Genomic DNA, 20,816 nt, shown 5'->3' with positions numbered 1-20,816 from the left:
TCGGCAAAGCTTATACTTGGGCCAGACGTCAGAATATAGGAAACTACGTGAAAACATGAATAATTCAGTGAAAATGACTTTAAACAGATGAGAACTTGTGTAGAACAGCTGAAAGAGAAACTCCAAGTCAGTTCTCAGTGTAGAAAAGGTAGCTAAGATCCGGGAAATCCTTAATTCGAGTTAAGATTACATGAAACACTGTATGACTCCTATATTCTTTACTTAAAGGAGACTAGAGTGGTAAATGTGTGTTATACAAGGCAGAATACCATTGAAATAGAGAAAGAAACACGTTCGGCAGCTTTGAAAAGCCTTACACTTCACTGAAATGTAGTACTACACTCTATAACACAGTTGAGAGACAATGTTCCCTACCTGCCTCAGTCCTTAACACTGTGTAGGAAGTTGTTTGATAAAGTGGGCAAAGCTTATACTTGGACCAGAAGGCAGAATATAGGAAACTACATGAAAACATGATTAATTCAGTGAAAATGACTGTAAACTGATTTAAACTTGTTTAGAACAGCTGAAAGAGAATCTCCAAGTCAGTTCTTAGTGTAGAAAAGGTAGCTAAGATCCGGGAAATCCTTAATTCGAGTTAAGATTACATGAAACACTGTATGACTCCTATATTCTTTACTTAAAGGAGACTAGAGTGGTAAATGTGTGTTATACAAGGCAGAATACCATTGAAATAGAGAAAGAAACACGTTCGGCAGCTTTGAAAAGCCTTACACTTCACTGAAATATAGTACTACACTCTATAACACAGTTGAGAGACAATGTTCCCTAGCTGCCTCAGTCCTTAACACTGTGTAGGAAGTTGTTTGATAAAGTGGGCAAAGCTTATACTTGGACCAGAAGACAGAATATAGGAAACTACATGAAAACATAATAATTCAGTGAAAATGACTGTAAACAGATGAGAGCTTGTGTAGAACAGCTGAAAGAGAATCTCCAAGTCAGTTCTTAGTGTAGAAAAGGTAGCTAAGATAAGGGAAATCCTTAATTCGAGTTAAGATAACATCAAACACTGTATGAATCCTATATTCTTTACTGAAAGGAGACTAGAGTGGTAAATGTGTGTTATACAAGGCAGAATACCATTGAAATAGAGAAAGAAACACGTTCGGCAGCTTTGGAAAGCCTTACACTTCACTGAAATGTAGTACTACACTCTATAACACAGTTGAGAGACAATGTTCCCGAGCTGCCTCAGTTCATAACAGTGTGTAGGAAGTTGTTTGATAAAGTGGGCAAAGCTTATACTTGGACCAGAAGGCAGAATATAGGAAACTACATGAACACATTTATAATTCAGTGAAAATGTCGGTAAACAGATGAGAACTTGTGTAGAACAACTGAAAGAGAATCTCCAAGTCAGTTCTTAGTGTAGAAAAGGTAGCTAAGATCCGGGAAATCCTTAATTCGAGTTAAGATTACGTGAAACACTGTATGAATCCTATATTCTTTACTTAAAGAAGACTAGAGTGGTAAATGTGTGTTATACAAGGCAGAATACCATTGAAATAGAGAAAGAAACACGTTCGGCAGCTTTGGAAAGCCTTACACTTCACTGAAATGTAGTACTACACTCTATAACACAGTTGAGAGACAATGTTCCCTAGCTGCCTCAGTTCATAACAGTGTGTAGGAAGTTGTTTGTTAAAGTGGGCAAAGTTTATACTTGAACCAGGAGGCAGAATATAGGAAACTACATGCAAACATGATTAATTGAGTGAAAATGACTGTAAACAGATGAGAACTTGTTTAGAACAGCTGAAAGAGATTCTCCAAGTCAGTTCTTAGTATAGAAAAGGTAGCTAAATCCGGGAAATCCTTAAATCGAGTTAAGATCACATTAAACACTGTATGAATCCTATATTGTTTACTTAAAGGAGACTAGAGTGGTAAATGTGTGTTATACAAGGCAGAATACCATTGAAATAGAGAAAGAAACACGTTCGGCAGCTTTGGAAAGCCTTACACTTCACTGAAATGTAGTACTACACTCTATAACACAGTTGAGAGACAATGTTCCCTAGATGCCTCAGTTCATAACAGTGTGTAGGAAGTTGTTTGTTAAAGTGGGCAAAGTTTATACTTGAACCAGGAGGCAGAATATAGGAAACTACATGCAAACATGATTAATTGAGTGAAAATGACTGTAAACAGATGAGAACTTGTTTAGAACAGCTGAAAGAGATTCTCCAAGTCAGTTCTTAGTATAGAAAAGGTAGCTAAATCCGGGAAATCCTTAAATCGAGTTAAGATCACATTAAACACTGTATGAATCCTATATTGTTTACTTAAAGGAGACTAGAGTGGTAAATGTGTGTTATACAAGGCAGAATACCATTGAAATAGAGAAAGAAACACCTTTGGCAGCTTTAGAAAGCCTTACACTTCACTGAAATGTAGTACTACACTCTATAACACAGTTGAGAGACAATGTTCCCTACCTGCCTCAGTCCTTAACACTGTGTAGGAAGTTGTTTGATAAAGTGGGCAAAGCTTATACTTGGACCAGAAGGCAGAATATAGGAAACTACATGAAAACATGATTAATTCAGTGAAAATGACTGTAAACTGATTTAAACTTGTTTAGAACAGCTGAAAGAGAATCTCCAAGTCAGTTCTTAGTGTAGAAAAGGTAGCTAAGATCCGGGAAATCCTTAATTCGAGTTAAGATTACATGAAACACTGTATGACTCCTATATTCTTTACTTAAAGGAGACTAGAGTGGTAAATGTGTGTTATACAAGGCAGAATACCATTGAAATAGAGAAAGAAACACGTTCGGCAGCTTTGAAAAGCCTTACACTTCACTGAAATATAGTACTACACTCTATAACACAGTTGAGAGACAATGTTCCCTAGCTACCTCAGTCCTTAACACTGTGTAGGAAGTTGTTTGATAAAGTGGGCAAAGCTTATACTTGGACCAGAAGACAGAATATAGGAAACTACATGAAAACATAATAATTCAGTGAAAATGACTGTAAACAGATGAGAGCTTGTGTAGAACAGCTGAAAGAGAATCTCCAAGTCAGTTCTTAGTGTAGAAAAGGTAGCTAAGATAAGGGAAATCCTTAATTCGAGTTAAGATAACATCAAACACTGTATGAATCCTATATTCTTTACTGAAAGGAGACTAGAGTGGTAAATGTGTGTTATACAAGGCAGAATACCATTGAAATAGAGAAAGAAACACGTTCGGCAGCTTTGGAAAGCCTTACACTTCACTGAAATGTAGTACTACACTCTATAACACAGTTGAGAGACAATGTTCCCGAGCTGCCTCAGTTCATAACAGTGTGTAGGAAGTTGTTTGATAAAGTGGGCAAAGCTTATACTTGGACCAGAAGGCAGAATATAGGAAACTACATGAACACATTTATAATTCAGTGAAAATGTCGGTAAACAGATGAGAACTTGTGTAGAACAACTGAAAGAGAATCTCCAAGTCAGTTCTTAGTGTAGAAAAGGTAGCTAAGATCCGGGAAATCCTTAATTCGAGTTAAGATTACGTGAAACACTGTATGAATCCTATATTCTTTACTTAAAGAAGACTAGAGTGGTAAATGTGTGTTATACAAGGCAGAATACCATTGAAATAGAGAAAGAAACACGTTCGGCAGCTTTGGAAAGCCTTAAACTTCACTGAAATGTAGTACTACACTCTATAACACAGTTGAGAGACAATGTTCCCTAGCTGCCTCAGTTCATAACAGTGTGTAGGAAGTTGTTTGTTAAAGTGGGCAAAGTTTATACTTGAACCAGGAGGCAGAATATAGGAAACTACATGCAAACATGATTAATTGAGTGAAAATGACTGTAAACAGATGAGAACTTGTTTAGAACAGCTGAAAGAGATTCTCCAAGTCAGTTCTTAGTATAGAAAAGGTAGCTAAATCCGGGAAATCCTTAAATCGAGTTAAGATCACATTAAACACTGTATGAATCCTATATTGTTTACTTAAAGGAGACTAGAGTGGTAAATGTGTGTTATACAAGGCAGAATACCATTGAAATAGAGAAAGAAACACGTTCGGCAGCTTTGGAAAGCCTTACACTTCACTGAAATGTAGTACTACACTCTATAACACAGTTGAGAGACAATGTTCCCTAGATGCCTCAGTTCATAACAGTGTGTAGGAAGTTGTTTGTTAAAGTGGGCAAAGTTTATACTTGAACCAGGAGGCAGAATATAGGAAACTACATGCAAACATGATTAATTGAGTGAAAATGACTGTAAACAGATGAGAACTTGTTTAGAACAGCTGAAAGAGATTCTCCAAGTCAGTTCTTAGTATAGAAAAGGTAGCTAAATCCGGGAAATCCTTAAATCGAGTTAAGATCACATTAAACACTGTATGAATCCTATATTGTTTACTTAAAGGAGACTAGAGTGGTAAATGTGTGTTATACAAGGCAGAATACCATTGAAATAGAGAAAGAAACATGTTCGGCAGCTTTGGAAAGCCTTACACTTCACTGAAATGTAGTACTACACTCTATAACACAGTTGAGAGACAATGTTCCCGAGTTGCCTCAGTTCATAACAGTGTGTAGGAAGTTGTTTGATAAAGTCGGCAAAGCTTATACTTGGGCCAGACGGCAGAATATAGGAAACTACGTGAAAACATGAATAATTCAGTGAAAATGACTGTAAACAGATGAGAACTTGTGTAAAACAGCTGAAAGAGAAACTCCAAGTCAGTTCTCAGTGTAGAAAAGGTAGCTAAGATCCGGGAAATCCTTAATTCGAGTTAAGATTACATGAAACACTGTATGACTCCTATATTCTTTACTTAAAGGAGACTAGAGTGGTAAATGTGTGTTATACAAGGCAGAATACCATTGAAATAGAGAAAGAAACAGGTTCGGCAGCTTTGAAAAGCCTTACACTTCACTGAAATGTAGTACTACACTCTATAACACAGTTGAGAGACAATGTTCCCTAGCTGCCTCAGTCCTTAACACTGTGTAGGAAGTTGTTTGATAAAGTGGGCAAAGCTTATACTTGGACCAGAAGACAGAATATAGGAAACTACATGAAAACATGATTAATTCAGTGAAAATGACTGTAAACTGCTTTGAACTTGGTTAGAACAGCTGAAAGAGAATCTCCAAGTCAGTTCTTAGTGTAGAAAAGGTAGCTAAGATAAGGGAAATCCTTAATTCGAGTTAAGATAACATCAAACACTGTATGAATCCTATATTCATTACTTAAAGGAGACCAGAGTGGTAAATGTGTGTTATACAAGGCAGAATACCATTGAAATAGAGAAAGAAACACGTTCGGCAGCTTTGAAAAGCCTTACACTTCACTGAAATGTAGTACTACACTCTATAACACAGTTGAGAGACAATGTTCCCTAGCTGCCTCAGTCCTTAACACTGTGTAGGAAGTTGTTTGATAAAGTGGGCAAAGCTTATACTTGGACCAGAAGACAGAATATAGGAAACTACATGAAAACATGATTAATTCAGTGAAAATGACTGTAAACTGCTTTGAACTTGTTTAGAACAGCTGAAAGAGAATCTCCAAGTCAGTTCTTAGTGTAGAAAAGGTAGCTAAGATAAGGGAAATCCTTAATTCGAGTTAAGATAACATCAAACACTGTATGAATCCTATATTCATTACTTAAAGGAGACCAGAGTGGTAAATGTGTGTTATACAAGGCAGAATACCATTGAAATAGAGAAAGAAACACGTTTGGCAGCTTTGAAAAGCCTTACACTTCACTGAAATGTAGTACTACACTCTATAACACAGTTGAGAGACAATGTTCCCTAGCTGCCTCAGTCCTTAACACTGTGTAGGAAGTTGTTTGATAAAGTGGGCAAAGCTTATACTTGGACCAGAAGACAGAATATAGGAAACTACATGAAAACATAATAATTCAGTGAAAATGACTGTAAACAGATGAGAACTTGTGTAGAACAGCTGAAAGAGAATCTCCAAGTCACTTCTTAGTGAAGAAAAGGTAGCTAAGATAAGGGAAATCCTTAATTCGAGTTAAGATAACATCAAACACTGTATGAATCCTATATTCTTTACTTAAAGGAGACTAGAGTGGTAAATGTGTGTTATACAAGGCAGAATACCATTGAAATAGAGAAAGAAACACGTTCGGCAGCTTTGGAAAGCCTTACACTTCACTGAAATGTAGTACTACACTGTATAACACAGTTGAGAGACAATGTTCCCTTGCTGCCTCAGTTCATAACAGTGTGTAGGAAGTTGTTTGATAAAGTGGGTAAAGCTTATACTTGGGCCATAAGGCAGAATATAGGAAACTACATGAAAACATGAATAATTCAGTGAAAATGACTGTAAACAGATGAGAAGTTGTTTAGAACAGCTGAAAGAGAATCTCCAAGTCAGTTCTTAGTGTAGAAAAGGTAGCTAAGGTAAGGGAAATCCTTAATTCGAGTTAAGATAACATCAAACACTCTATGAATCCTATATTCATTACTTAAAGGAGACTAGAGTGATAAATGTGTGTTATACAAGACAGAATACCATTGAAATAGAGAAAGAAACATGTTCGGCAGCTTCGGAAAGCCTTACACTTCACTGAAATGTAGTACTACACTCTATAACTCAGTTGAGAGACAATGTTCCCGAGCTGCCTCAGTTCATAACACTGTGTAGGAAGTTGTTTGATAAAGTGGGCAAAGCTTATACTTGGACCAGAAGGCAGAATATAGGAAACTACATGAAAACATGATTAATTCAGTGAAAATGACTGTAAACAGATGAGAACTTGGTTAGAACAGCTGAAAGAGATTCTCCAAGTCAGTTCTCAGTGTAGAAAAGGTAGCTAAGTTCCGGGAAATCCTTATATCGAGTTAAGATCACATGAAACACTGTATGAATCCTATATTCTTTACTTAAAGGAGACTAGAGTGGTAAATGTGTGTTATACAAGGGAGAATACCATTGAAATAGAGAAAGAAACACGTTCGGCAGCTATGGAAACCCTTACACTTCACTGAAATGTAGTACTACACTCTATAACACAGTTGAGAGACAATGTTCCCGAGTTGCATCAGTTCATAACAGTGTGTAGGAAGTTGTTTGATAAAGTGGGCAAAGCTTATACTTGCTCCAGAAGGCACAATATAGGAAAGTACATGAAAACATGAATAATTCAGTGAAAATGACTGTAAACAGATGAGAACTTGTTTTAGAACAGTTGAAAGATATTCTCCAAGTCAGTTCTTAGTGTAGAAAAGGTAGCTAAGATAAGGGAAATCCTTAATTCCAGTTAAGATCACATGAAACACTGTATGAATCCTATATTCTTTACTTAAAGGAGACTAGAGTGGTAAATGTGTGTTATACAAGGCAGAATACCATTGAAATAGAGAAAGAAACACGTTCGGCAGCTTTGGAAACCCTTACACTTCACTGAAATGTAGTACTACACTCTATAACACAGTTGAGAGACAATGTTCCCTTGCTGCCTCAGTTCATAACAGTGCGTAGGAAGTTGTTTGATAAAGTGGGTAAAGCTTATACTTGGGCCAGAAGTCAGAATATAGGAAACTACATGAAAACATGAATAATTCAGTGAAAATGACTGTAAACAGATGAGAAGTTGTTTAGAACAGCTGAAAGAGAATCTCCAAGTCAGTTCTTAGTGTAGAAAAGGTAGCTAAGGTAAGGGAAATCCTTAATTCGAGTTAAGATAACATCAAACACTCTATGAATCCTATATTCATTACTTAAAGGAGACTAGAGTGATAAATGTGTCTTATACAAGGCAGAATACCATTGAAATAGTGAAAGAAACATGTTCGGCAGCTTCGGAAAGCCTTACACTTCACAGAAATGTAGTACTACACTCTATAACACAGTTGAGAGACAATGTTCCCTAGCTGCCTCAGTTCATAACAGTGTGTAGGAAGTTGTTTGATAAAGTGGTCAAAGCTTATACTTGGACCAGAAGGCAGAATATAGGAAACTACATGAAAACATGAATAATTCAGTGAAAATGACTGTAAACAGATGAGAACTTGTGTAAAACAGCTGAAAGAGAAACTCCAAGTCAGTTCTCAGTGTAGAAAAGGTAGCTAAGATCCGGGAAATCCTTAATTCGAGTTAAGATTACATGAAACACTGTATGACTCCTATATTCTTTACTTAAAGGAGACTAGAGTGGTAAATGTGTGTTATACAAGGCAGAATACCATTGAAATAGAGAAAGAAACAGGTTCGGCAGCTTTGAAAAGCCTTACACTTCACTGAAATGTAGTACTACACTCTATAACACAGTTGAGAGACAATGTTCCCTAGCTGCCTCAGTCCTTAACACTGTGTAGGAAGTTGTTTGATAAAGTGGGCAAAGCTTATACTTGGACCAGAAGAGAGAATATAGGAAACTACATGAAAACATGATTAATTCAGTGAAAATGACTGTAAACTGATTTGAACTTGTTTAGAACAGCTGAAAGAGAATCTCCAAGTCAGTTCTTAGTGTAGAAAAGGTAGCTAAGATAAGGGAAATCCTTAATTCGAGTTAAGATAACATCAAACACTGTATGAATCCTATATTCATTACTTAAAGGAGACCAGAGTGGTAAATGTGTGTTATACAAGGCAGAATACCATTGAAATAGAGAAAGAAACACGTTCGGCAGCTTTGAAAAGCCTTACACTTCACTGAAATGTAGTACTACACTCTATAACACAGTTGAGAGACAATGTTACCTAGCTGCCTCAGTCCTTAACACTGTGTAGGAAGTTGTTTGATAAAGTGGGCAAAGCTTATACTTGGACCAGAAGACAGAATATAGGAAACTACATGAAAACATAATAATTCAGTGAAAATGACTGTAAACAGATGAGAACTTGTGTAGAACAGCTGAAAGAGAATCTCCAAGTCACTTCTTAGTGTAGAAAAGGTAGCTAAGATAAGGGAAATCCTTAATTCGAGTTAAGATAACATCAAACACTGTATGAATCCTATATTCTTTACTTAAAGGAGACTAGAGTGGTAAATGTGTGTTATACAAGGCAGAATACCATTGAAATAGAGAAAGAAACACGTTCGGCAGCTTTGGAAAGCCTTACACTTCACTGAAATGTAGTACTACACTGTATAACACAGTTGAGAGACAATGTTCCCTTGCTGCCTCAGTTCATAACAGTGTGTAGGAAGTTGTTTGATAAAGTGGGTAAAGCTTATACTTGGGCCATAAGGCAGAATATAGGAAACTACATGAAAACATGAATAATTCAGTGAAAATGACTGTAAACAGATGAGAAGTTGTTTAGAACAGCTGAAAGAGAATCTCCAAGTCAGTTCTTAGTGTAGAAAAGGTAGCTAAGGTAAGGGAAATCCTTAATTCGAGTTAAGATAACATCAAACACTCTATGAATCCTATATTCATTACTTAAAGGAGACTAGAGTGATAAATGTGTGTTATACAAGACAGAATACCATTGAAATAGAGAAAGAAACATGTTCCGCAGCTTCGGAAAGCCTTACACTTCACTGAAATGTAGTACTACACTCTATAACTCAGTTGAGAGACAATGTTCCCGAGCTGCCTCAGTTCATAACACTGTGTAGGAAGTTGTTTGATAAAGTGGGCAAAGCTTATACTTGGACCAGAAGGCAGAATATAGGAAACTACATGAAAACATGATTAATTCAGTGAAAATGACTGTAAACAGATGAGAACTTGTTTAGAACAGCTGAAAGAGATTCTCCAAGGCAGTTCTCAGTGTAGAAAAGGTAGCTAAGATCCGGGAAATCCTTAATTCGAGTTAAGATCACATGAAACACTGTATGAATCCTATATTCTTTACTTAAAGGAGACTAGAGTGGTAAATGTGTGTTATACAAGGGAGAATACCATTGAAATAGAGAAAGAAACACGTTCGGCAGCTTTGGAAACCCTTACACTTCACTGAAATGTAGTACTACACTCTATAACACAGTTGAGAGACAATGTTCCCGAGTTGCATCAGTTCATAACAGTGTGTAGGAAGTTGTTTGATAAAGTGGGCAAAGCTTATACTTGCTCCAGAAGGCACAATATAGGAAAGTACATGAAAACATGAATAATTCAGTGAAAATGACTGTAAACAGATGAGAACTTGTTTTAGAACAGTTGAAAGATATTCTCCAAGTCAGTTCTTAGTGTAGAAAAGGTAGCTAAGATAAGGGAAATCCTTAATTCCAGTTAAGATCACATGAAACACTGTATGAATCCTATATTCTTTACTTAAAGGAGACTAGAGTGGTAAATGTGTGTTATACAAGGCAGAATACCATTGAAATAGAGAAAGAAACACCTTCGGCAGCTTTAGAAAGCCTTACACTTCACTGAAATGTAGTACTACACTCTATAACACAGTTGAGAGACAATGTTCCCTAGCTGCCTCAGTTCATAACAGTGTGTAGGAAGTTGTTTGATAAAGTGGGCAAAGTTTATACTTGGGCCAGTAGGCAGAATATAGGAAACTACATGAAAACATAATAATTCAGTGAAAATGACTGTAAACAGATGAGAACTTGTTTAGAAAAGCTGAAAGAGAATCTCCAAGTCAGTTCTTAGTGTAGAAAAGGTAGCTAAGATAAGGGAAATCCTTCATTCCAGTTAAGATCACATGAAACACGGTATGAATCCTATATTCTTTACTTAAAGGAGACTAGAGTGGTAAATGTGTGTTATACAAGGCAGAATACCATTGAAATAGAGAAAGAAACATGTTCGGCAGCTTTGGAAAGCCTTACACTTCACTGAAATGTAGTACTACACTCTATAACACAGTTGAGAGACAATGTTCCCGAGTTGCCTCAGTTCATAACAGTGTGTAGGAAGTTGTTTGATAAAGTCGGCAAAGCTTATACTTGGGCCAGACGGCAGAATATAGGAAACTACGTGAAAACATGAATAATTCAGTGAAAATGACTGTAAACAGATGAGAACTTGTGTAAAACAGCTGAAAGAGAAACTCCAAGTCAGTTCTCAGTGTAGAAAAGGTAGCTAAGATCCGGGAAATCCTTAATTCGAGTTAAGATTACATGAAACACTGTATGACTCCTATATTCTTTACTTAAAGGAGACTAGAGTGGTAAATGTGTGTTATACAAGGCAGAATACCATTGAAATAGAGAAAGAAACAGGTTCGGCAGCTTTGAAAAGCCTTACACTTCACTGAAATGTAGTACTACACTCTATAACACAGTTGAGAGACAATGTTCCCTAGCTGCCTCAGTCCTTAACACTGTGTAGGAAGTTGTTTGATAAAGTGGGCAAAGCTTATACTTGGACCAGAAGAGAGAATATAGGAAACTACATGAAAACATGATTAATTCAGTGAAAATGACTGTAAACTGATTTGAACTTGTTTAGAACAGCTGAAAGAGAATCTCCAAGTCAGTTCTTAGTGTAGAAAAGGTAGCTAAGATAAGGGAAATCCTTAATTCGAGTTAAGATAACATCAAACACTGTATGAATCCTATATTCATTACTTAAAGGAGACCAGAGTGGTAAATGTGTGTTATACAAGGCAGAATACCATTGAAATAGAGAAAGAAACACGTTCGGCAGCTTTGAAAAGCCTTACACTTCACTGAAATGTAGTACTACACTCTATAACACAGTTGAGAGACAATGTTACCTAGCTGCCTCAGTCCTTAACACTGTGTAGGAAGTTGTTTGATAAAGTGGGCAAAGCTTATACTTGGACCAGAAGACAGAATATAGGAAACTACATGAAAACATAATAATTCAGTGAAAATGACTGTAAACAGATGAGAACTTGTGTAGAACAGCTGAAAGAGAATCTCCAAGTCACTTCTTAGTGTAGAAAAGGTAGCTAAGATAAGGGAAATCCTTAATTCGAGTTAAGATAACATCAAACACTGTATGAATCCTATATTCTTTACTTAAAGGAGACTAGAGTGGTAAATGTGTGTTATACAAGGCAGAATACCATTGAAATAGAGAAAGAAACACGTTCGGCAGCTTTGGAAAGCCTTACACTTCACTGAAATGTAGTACTACACTGTATAACACAGTTGAGAGACAATGTTCCCTTGCTGCCTCAGTTCATAACAGTGTGTAGGAAGTTGTTTGATAAAGTGGGTAAAGCTTATACTTGGGCCATAAGGCAGAATATAGGAAACTACATGAAAACATGAATAATTCAGTGAAAATGACTGTAAACAGATGAGAAGTTGTTTAGAACAGCTGAAAGAGAATCTCCAAGTCAGTTCTTAGTGTAGAAAAGGTAGCTAAGGTAAGGGAAATCCTTAATTCGAGTTAAGATAACATCAAACACTCTATGAATCCTATATTCATTACTTAAAGGAGACTAGAGTGATAAATGTGTGTTATACAAGACAGAATACCATTGAAATAGAGAAAGAAACATGTTCGGCAGCTTCGGAAAGCCTTACACTTCACTGAAATGTAGTACTACACTCTATAACTCAGTTGAGAGACAATGTTCCCGAGCTGCCTCAGTTCATAACACTGTGTAGGAAGTTGTTTGATAAAGTGGGCAAAGCTTATACTTGGACCAGAAGGCAGAATATAGGAAACTACATGAAAACATGATTAATTCAGTGAAAATGACTGTAAACAGATGAGAACTTGTTTAGAACAGCTGAAAGAGATTCTCCAAGTCAGTTCTCAGTGTAGAAAAGGTAGCTAAGATCCGGGAAATCCTTAATTCGAGTTAAGATCACATGAAACACTGTATGAATCCTATATTCTTTACTTAAAGGAGACTAGAGTGGTAAATGTGTGTTATACAAGGGAGAATACCATTGAAATAGAGAAAGAAACACGTTCGGCAGCTTTGGAAACCCTTACACTTCACTGAAATGTAGTACTACACTCTATAACACAGTTGAGAGACAATGTTCCCGAGTTGCATCAGTTCATAACAGTGTGTAGGAAGTTGTTTGATAAAGTGGGCAAAGCTTATACTTGCTCCAGAAGGCACAATATAGGAAAGTACATGAAAACATGAATAATTCAGTGAAAATGACTGTAAACAGATGAGAACTTGTTTTAGAACAGTTGAAAGATATTCTCCAAGTCAGTTCTTAGTGTAGAAAAGGTAGCTAAGATAAGGGAAATCCTTAATTCCAGTTAAGATCACATGAAACACTGTATGAATCCTATATTCTTTACTTAAAGGAGACTAGAGTGGTAAATGTGTGTTATACAAGGCAGAATACCATTGAAATAGAGAAAGAAACACCTTCGGCAGCTTTAGAAAGCCTTACACTTCACTGAAATGTAGTACTACACTCTATAACACAGTTGAGAGACAATGTTCCCTAGCTGCCTCAGTTCATAACAGTGTGTAGGAAGTTGTTTGATAAAGTGGGCAAAGTTTATACTTGGGCCAGTAGGCAGAATATAGGAAACTACATGAAAACATAATAATTCAGTGAAAATGACTGTAAACAGATGAGAACTTGTTTAGAAAAGCTGAAAGAGAATCTCCAAGTCAGTTCTTAGTGTAGAAAAGGTAGCTAAGATAAGGGAAATCCTTCATTCCAGTTAAGATCACATGAAACACGGTATGAATCCTATATTCTTTACTTAAAGGAGACTAGAGTGGTAAATGTGTGTTATACAAGGCAGAATACCATTGAAATAGAGAAAGAAACATGTTCGGCAGCTTTGGAAAGCCTTACACTTCACTGAAATGTAGTACTACACTCTATAACACAGTTGAGAGACAATGTTCCCGAGTTGCCTCAGTTCATAACAGTGTGTAGGAAGTTGTTTGATAAAGTCGGCAAAGCTTATACTTGGGCCAGACGGCAGAATATAGGAAACTACGTGAAAACATGAATAATTCAGTGAAAATGACTGTAAACAGATGAGAACTTGTGTAAAACAGCTGAAAGAGAAACTCCAAGTCAGTTCTCAGTGTAGAAAAGGTAGCTAAGATCCGGGAAATCCTTAATTCGAGTTAAGATTACATGAAACACTGTATGACTCCTATATTCTTTACTTAAAGGAGACTAGAGTGGTAAATGTGTGTTATACAAGGCAGAATACCATTGAAATAGAGAAAGAAACAGGTTCGGCAGCTTTGAAAAGCCTTACACTTCACTGAAATGTAGTACTACACTCTATAACACAGTTGAGAGACAATGTTCCCTAGCTGCCTCAGTCCTTAACACTGTGTAGGAAGTTGTTTGATAAAGTGGGCAAAGCTTATACTTGGACCAGAAGGCAGAATATAGGAAACTACATGAACACATTTATAATTCAGTGAAAATGTCTGTAAACAGATGAGAACTTGTGTAGAACAACTGAAAGAGATTCTCCAAGTCAGTTCTTAGTATAGAAAAGGTAGCTAAATCCGGGAAATCCTTAAATCGAGTTAAGATCACATTAAACACTGTATGAATCCTATATTGTTTACTTAAAGGAGACTAGAGTGGTAAATGTGTGTTATACAAGGCAGAATACCATTGAAATAGAGAAAGAAACACCTTCGGCAGCTTTAGAAAGCCTTACACTTCACTGAAATGTAGTACTACACTCTATAACACAGTTGAGAGACAATGTTCCCTAGCTGCCTCAGTCCTTAACACTGTGTAGGAAGTTGTTTGATAAAGTGGGCAAAGCTTATACTTGGACCAGAAGACAGAATATAGGAAACTACATGAAAACATGAATAATTCAGTGAAAATGACTGTAAACTGATTTGAACTTGTTTAGAACAGCTGAAAGAGAATCTCCAAGTCAGTTCTTAGTGTAGAAAAGGTAGCTAAGATAAGGGAAATCCTTAATTCGAGTTAAGATAACATCAAACACTGTATGAATCCTATATTCATTACTTAAAGGAGACCAGAGTGGTAAATGTGTGTTATACAAGGCAGAATACCATTGAAATAGAGAAAGAAACACGTTCGGCAGCTTTGAAAAGCCTTACACTTCACTGAAATGTAGTACTACACTCTATAACACAGTTGAGAGACAATGTTCCCTAGCTGCCTCAGTCCTTAACACTGTGTAGGAAGTTGTTTGATAAAGTGGGCAAAGCTTATACTTGGACCAGAAGACAGAATATAGGAAACTACATGAAAACATAATAATTCAGTGAAAATGACTGTAAACAGATGAGAACTTGTGTAGAACAGCTGAAAGAGAATCTCCAAGTCACTTCTTAGTGTAGAAAAGGTAGCTAAGATAAGGGAAATCCTTAATTCGAGTTAAGATAACATCAAACACTGTATGAATCCTATATTCTTTACTTAAAGGAGACTAGAGTGGTAAATGTGTGTTATACAAGGCAGAATACCATTGAAATAGAGAAAGAAACACGTTAGGCAGCTTTGGAAAGCCTTACACTTCACTGAAATGTAGTACTACACTGTATAACACAGTTGAGAGACAATGTTCCCTTGCTGCCTCAGTTCATAACAGTGTGTAGGAAGTTGTTTGATAAAGTGGGTAAAGCTTATACTTGGGCCATAAGGCAGAATATAGGGAACTACATGAAAACATGAATAATTCAGTGAAAATGACTGTAAACAGATGAGAAGTTGTTTAGAACAGCTGAAAGAGAATCTCCAAGTCAGTTCTTAGTGTAGAAAAGGTAGCTACGGTAAGGGAAATCCTTAATTCGAGTTAAGATAACATCAAACACTCTATGAATCCTATATTCATTACTTAAAGGAGACTAGAGTGATAAATGTGTGTTATACAAGACAGAATACCATTGAAATAGAGAAAGAAACATGTTCGGCAGCTTCGGAAAGCCTTACACTTCACTGAAATGTAGTACTACACTCTATAACTCAGTTGAGAGACAATGTTCCCGAGCTGCCTCAGTTCATAACACTGTGTAGGAAGTTGTTTGATAAAGTGGGCAAAGCTTATACTTGGACCAGAAGGCAGAATATAGGAAACTACATGAAAACATGATTAATTCAGTGAAAATGACTGTAAACAGATGAGAACTTGTTTAGAACAGCTGAAAGAGATTCTCCAAGTCAGTTCTCAGTGTAGAAAAGGTAGCTAAGATCCGGGAAATCCTTAATTCGAGTTAAGATCACATGAAACACTGTATGAATCCTATATTCTTTACTTAAAGGAGACTAGAGTGGTAAATGTGTGTTATACAAGGGAGAATACCATTGAAATAGAGAAAGAAACACGTTCGGCAGCTTTGGAAACCCTTACACTTCACTGAAATGTAGTACTACACTCTATAACACAGTTGAGAGACAATGTTCCCTTGCTGCCTCAGTTCATAACAGTGTGTAGGAAGTTGTCTGATAAAGTGGGTAAAGCTTATACTTGGGCCAGAAGGCAGAATATAGGAAACTACATGAAAACATGAATAATTCAGTGAAAATGACTGTAAACAGATGAGAAGTTGTTTAGAACAGCTGAAAGAGAATCTCCAAGTCAGTTCTTAGTGTAGAAAAGGTAGCTAAGGTAAGGGAAATCCTTAATTCGAGTTAAGATAACATCAAACACTCTATGAATCCTATATTCATTACTTAAAGGAGACTAGAGTGATAAATGTGTCTTATACAAGGCAGAATACCATTGAAATAGTGAAAGAAACATGTTCGGCAGCTTCGGAAAGCCTTACACTTCACAGAAATGTAGTACTACACTCTATAACACAGTTGAGAGACAATGTTCCCGAGCTGCCTCAGTTCATAACACTGTGTAGGAAGTTGTTTGATAAAGTGGGCAAAGCTTATACTTGGACCAGAAGGCAGAATATAGGAAACTACATGAAAACATGATTAATTCAGTGAAAATGACTGTAAACAGATGAGAACTTGTTTTAGAACAGCTGAAAGAAATTCTCCAAGTCAGTTCTCAGTGTAGAAAAGGTAGCTAAGATCCGGGAAATCCTTAATTCGAGTTAAGATCACATGAAACACGGTATGAATCCTATATTCTTTACTTAAAGGAGACTAGAGTGGTAAATGTGTGTTATACAAGGGAGAATACCATTGAAATAGAGAAAGAAACACGTTCGGCAGCTTTGGAAACCCTTACACTTCACTGAAATGTAGTACTACACTCTATAACACAGTTGAGAGACAATGTTCCCTAGCTGCCTCAGTTCATAACAGTGTGTAGGAAGTTGTTTGATAAAGTGGACAAAGCTTATACTTGGGCCAGAAGGCGGAATATAGGAAACTACATGAAAACATGAATAATTCAGTGAAAATGACTGTAAACAGATGAGAACTTGTTTTAGAACAGCTGAAAGATATTCTCCATGTCAGTTCTTAGTGTAGAAAAGGTAGCTAAGATAAGGGAAATCCTTAATTCCAGTTAAGATCACATGAAACAATGTATGAATCCTATATTCTTTACTTAAAGGAGACTAGAGTGGCAAATGTGTGTTATACAAGGCAGAATACCATTGAAATAGAGAAAGAAACACGTTCGGCAGCTTTGGAAAGCCTTACACTTCACTGAAATGTAGTACTACACTCTATAACACAGTTGAGAGACAATGTTCCCGAGTTGCCTCAGTTCATAGCAGTGTGTAGGAAGTTGTTTGATAAAGTGGGCAAGCTTATACTTGGGCCAGAAGGCAGAATATAGGAAACTACATGAAAACATGAATAATTCAGTGAAAATGACTGTAAACAGATGAGAACTTGCTTAGAACAGCTGAAAGAGAATCTCCAAGTCAGTTCTTAGTGTAGAAAAGGTAGCTAAGATAAGGGAAATCCTTAATTCCAGTTAAGATCACATGAAACACTGTATGAATCCTATATTCATTACTTAAAGGAGACTATAGTGGTAAATGTGTGTTATGCAAGGCCGAATACCATTGAAATAGAGAAAGAAACACGTTCGGCAGCTTTGGAAAGCCTTACACTTCACTGAAATGTAGTACTACACTCTATAACACAGTTGAGAGACAATGTTCCCGAGCTGTCTCAGTTCATAACAGTTTGTAGGAAGTTGTTTGATAAAGTGGGCAAAGCTTATACTTGGACCAGAAGGCAGAATATAGGAAACTACATGAAAACATGAATAATTCAGTGAAAATGACTGTAAACTGATGAGAACTTGTTTAGAAGAGCTGAAAGAGATTCTCTAAGTCAGTTCTCAGTGTAGAAAAGGTAGCTAAGATCCGGGAAATCCTTAATTCGAGTTAAGATCACATGAAACACTGTATGAATCCTATATTCTTTACTTAAAGGAGACTAGAGTGGTAAATGTGTGTTATACAAGGCAGAATACCATTGAAATAGAGAAAGAAACACGTTCGGCAGCTTTGGAAACCCTTACACTTCACTGAAATGTAGTACTACACTCTATAACACAGTTGAGAGACAATGTTCCCTAGCTGCCTCAGTTCATAACAGTGTGTAGGAAGTTGTTTGATAAAGTGGGCAAAGCTTATACTTGGGCCAGAAGGCAGAATATAGGAAACTACATGAAAACATGAATAATTCAGTGAAAATGACTGTAAACAGATGAGAACTTGTTTTAGAACAGCTGAAAGATATTCTCCAAGTCAGTTCTTAGTGTAGAAAAGGTAGCTAAGATACGGGAAATCCTTAATTCCAGTTAAGATCACATGAAACACTGTATGAATCCTATATTCTTTACTTAAAGGAGACTAGAGTGGTAAATGTGTGTTATACAAGGCAGAATACCATTGAAATAGAGAAAGAAACACGTTCGGCAGCTTTGGAAAGCCTTACACTTCACTGAAATGTAGTACTACACTCTATAACACAGTTGAGAGACAATGTTCCCTAGCTGCCTCAGTTCATAACAGTGTGTAGGAAGTTGTTTGATAAAGTGGGTAAAGCTTATACTTGGGCCATAAGGCAGAATATAGGAAACTACATGAAAACATGAATAATTCAGTGAAAATGACTGTAAACAGATGAGAAGTTGTTTAGAACAGCTGAAAGAGAATCTCCAAGTCAGTTCTTAGTGTAGAAAAGGTAGCTACGGTAAGGGAAATCCTTAATTCGAGTTAAGATAACATCAAACACTCTATGAATCCTATATTCATTACTTAAAGGAGACTAGAGTGATAAATGTGTGTTATACAAGACAGAATACCATTGAAATAGAGAAAGAAACATGTTCGGCAGCTTCGGAAAGCCTTACACTTCACTGAAATGTAGTACTACACTCTATAACTCAGTTGAGAGACAATGTTCCCGAGCTGCCTCAGTTCATAACACTGTGTAGGAAGTTGTTTGATAAAGTGGGCAAAGCTTATACTTGGACCAGAAGGCAGAATATAGGAAACTACATGAAAACATGATTAATTCATTGAAAATGACTGTAAACAGATGAGAACTTGTTTAGAACAGCTGAAAGAGATTCTCCAAGTCAGTTCTCAGTGTAGAAAAGGTAGCTAAGATCCGGGAAATCCTTAATTCGAGTTAAGATCACATGAAACACTGTATGAATCCTATATTCTTTACTTAAAGGAGACTAGAGTGGTAAATGTGTGTTATACAAGGGAGAATACCATTGAAATAGAGAAAGAAACACGTTCGGCAGCTTTGGAAACCCTTACACTTCACTGAAATGTAGTACTACACTCTATAACACAGTTGAGAGACAATGTTCCCTTGCTGCCTCAGTTCATAACAGTGTGTAGGAAGTTGTCTGATAAAGTGGGTAAAGCTTATACTTGGGCCAGAAGGCAGAATATAGGAAACTACATGAAAACATGAATAATTCAGTGAAAATGACTGTAAACAGATGAGAAGTTGTTTAGAACAGCTGAAAGAGAATCTCCAAGTCAGTTCTTAGTGTAGAAAAGGTAGCTAAGGTAAGGGAAATCCTTAATTCGAGTTAAGATAACATCAAACACTCTATGAATCCTATATTCATTACTTAAAGGAGACTAGAGTGATAAATGTGTCTTATACAAGGCAGAATACCATTGAAATAGTGAAAGAAACATGTTCGGCAGCTTCGGAAAGCCTTACACTTCACAGAAATGTAGTACTACACTCTATAACACAGTTGAGAGACAATGTTCCCGAGCTGCCTCAGTTCATAACACTGTGTAGGAAGTTGTTTGATAAAGTGGGCAAAGCTTATACTTGGACCAGAAGGCAGAATATAGGAAACTACATGAAAACATGATTAATTCAGTGAAAATGACTGTAAACAGATGAGAACTTGTTTTAGAACAGCTGAAAGAAATTCTCCAAGTCAGTTCTCAGTGTAGAAAAGGTAGCTAAGATCCGGGAAATCCTTAATTCGAGTTAAGATCACATGAAACACTGTATGAATCCTATATTCTTTACTTAAAGGAGACTAGAGTGGTAAATGTGTGTTATACAAGGGAGAATACCATTGAAATAGAGAAAGAAACACGTTCGGCAGCTTTGGAAACCCTTACACTTCACTGAAATGTAGTACTACACTCTATAACACAGTTGAGAGACAATGATCCCTAGCTGCCTCAGTTCATAACAGTGTGTAGGAAGTTGTTTGATAAAGTGGACAAAGCTTATACTTGGGCCAGAAGGCGGAATATAGGAAACTACATGAAAACATGAATAATTCAGTGAAAATGACTGTAAACAGATGAGAACTTGTTTTAGAACAGCTGAAAGATATTCTCCATGTCAGTTCTTAGTGTAGAAAAGGTAGCTAAGATAAGGGAAATCCTTAATTCCAGTTAAGATCACATGAAACAATGTATGAATCCTATATTCTTTACTTAAAGGAGACTAGAGTGGCAAATGTGTGTTATACAAGGCAGAATACCATTGAAATAGAGAAAGAAACACGTTCGGCAGCTTTGGAAAGCCTTACACTTCACTGAAATGTAGTACTAC

The sequence above is a fragment of the Pipistrellus hanaki genome, assembly GCF_964339955.1.
Source record: "Pipistrellus hanaki genome assembly, chromosome: 17".
In the NCBI taxonomy this organism is placed as follows: Eukaryota; Metazoa; Chordata; class Mammalia; order Chiroptera; family Vespertilionidae; genus Pipistrellus; species Pipistrellus hanaki.
Note: the sequence above shows the minus strand (reverse complement) of the source record.